This window comes from Gobius niger (assembly GCF_951799975.1).
Source record: "Gobius niger genome assembly, contig: SCAFFOLD_312, whole genome shotgun sequence".
NCBI lineage: Eukaryota > Metazoa > Chordata > Actinopteri > Gobiiformes > Gobiidae > Gobius > Gobius niger.
The window spans coordinates 1-2,000 of NW_027639262.1; the positions used below are offsets into that span (position 1 = coordinate 1).

Consider the following 2,000-nt stretch of genomic DNA (forward strand, 5'->3'; position numbering starts at 1 on the left):
CCAGGTCCAGTAGTGAGTGTCCAAGGCCAGCTGCAAACACAGGACAGGTGAGCCAGATGTGCCCCCCCCCCCCCTGCCCCCCCCCCCCCCGGCCGGGTTTAAAGGCCCCTCACCTTAAACGTGACGGTGAAGACGAGGATGGTGAAGACCAGAGTCCCGAAGGTCCAGTTTCCAAACATCTGCCGAGACAAAGGAGAGGGTTTAGGAGAATCTGAGGATCAGACAGATGTGGTTTAATGGAGACAGATGTGGTTTATGGAGACAGATGTGGTTTAATGGACAGATGTTTATTGAAGAGAACAGGGGGGGTTAAATGTAGGGATGTGAAGATTGATGGAGGAAGTTCTACAGGGGGATCCATGTGGGGTTTTCTGAGGTGGATGTTTATAAATGTCCTGAATAATGAAAGGGAAGCTACAGGAGCTAAAGCTAAAGCTAAAGCTAAAGTCTGGGACGGTGAGATGAATAATGAAGGTGCACCTAATGGAGCTAAAGCTAATGCTAAAGCTAATGCTAAAGCTAAAGCTAACGTCTGGGACGGTGAGGTGAGGACACGGTGAGATGAATAATGAAGGGGAAGCTACAGGAGCTAAAGCTAAAGCTAACGCTAACGCTAAAGTCTGGGACGGTGAGATGAATAATGAAGGTGCACCTAATGGAGCTAAAGCTAATGCTAAAGCTAATGCTAAAGTCTGGGACGGTGAGATGAATAATGAAGGTGCACCTAATGGAGCTAAAGCTAATGCTAAAGCTAATGCTAAAGCTAAAGCTAACGTCTGGGACGGTGAGGTGAGGACACGGTGAGATGAATAATGAAGGGGAAGCTACAGGAGCTAAAGCTAAAGCTAACGCTAACGCTAAAGTCTGGGACGGTGAGATGAATAATGAAGGTGCACCTAATGGAGCTAAAGCTAATGCTAAAGCTAATGCTAAAGCTAATGCTAAAGCTAATGCTAAAGCTAATGCTAAAGCTAATGCTAAAGCTAAAGCTAACGTCTGGGACGGTGAGGTGAGGACACGGTGAGATGAATAATGAAGGGGAAGCTACAGGAGCTAAAGCTAACGCTGATGCTAAAGCTAAAGTCTGGGACAGTGAGATGAGGACACGGTTAGATGAATAGGAACTTAATGGAGCTAAAGCTAATGCTAAAGCTAATGCTAAAGCTAATGCTAAAGCTAATGCTAAAGCTAATGCTAAAGCTAATGCTAAAGCTAATGCTAAAGCTAAAGTCTGGGACAGTGAGATGAGGACACAGTGAGATGAATAATGAAGGGGAAGCTACATGAGCTAAAAGCTAAAGCTAATGCGGAAGCTAAAGTCTGGGACGGTGAGGTGAGGACACAGTGAGATGAATAGGAACCTAATGGAGCTAAAGCTAATGCTAAAGCTGAAGCTAAAGTCTGGGACGGTGAGGACACGGTGAGATGAATAGGAACCTAATGGAGCTAAAGCGAATGCTAAAGCTAACACTAAAGCTAAAGCTAAAGGCTCCGGATCCCGTCCTTACCATCTGCGTGTTGGTCGTCATGAGCTGAGTCCGAACAGAAAGAGAAGAAAAAGCAGCACGAGAGAAACCAAACAGGGTCAAACCAAAGCAGAAGTAAATCAACAGGAGGAGGATAAAGATAACGGGGGGGGGGGACAGAGGGGGGGGGGGGCAGAGGGGGGGGGGGTGAAGGCCGTACCTGACCGTTGCTGGTGAAGGTGGTGTTGTCGAACAGGAAGTAGGCGCCGAAGAACATGACCACGGCCTCGTACACGCCCAGGACCGTCCAGTAAACGAACGTCGGCCATCTTAGCAACGAGTTCTTCCCGATGTCCCTGCGAGAGCGAAGAGAGTGAATCAGCCAGGAGGGGGCAGCACTGTCAGCCAGGAGGGGGCAGCACTGTCAGCCAGGAGGGGGCATCACTGTCAGCCAGGAGGGGGCAGCACTGTCAGCCAGGAGGGGGCAGCGCTGTCAGCCAGGAGGGGGCAGCACTGTCAGCCAGGAGGAGGCAG

General features: G+C 49.4%; 1 long non-coding RNA gene across 1 annotated transcript; it reads right to left on the bottom strand.

Moving 5' to 3' along the window:
* LOC306982673 lies at nucleotides 1-1,819 on the bottom strand. The gene is made up of 3 exons (XR_013794221.1): nucleotides 1,687-1,819; nucleotides 114-179; nucleotides 1-30 (listed from the first exon to the last, which is right to left on the bottom strand). It is a non-coding gene; the product is annotated as an uncharacterized lncRNA (long non-coding RNA).
* Nucleotides 1,820-2,000: the final 181 nt, after the last annotated feature.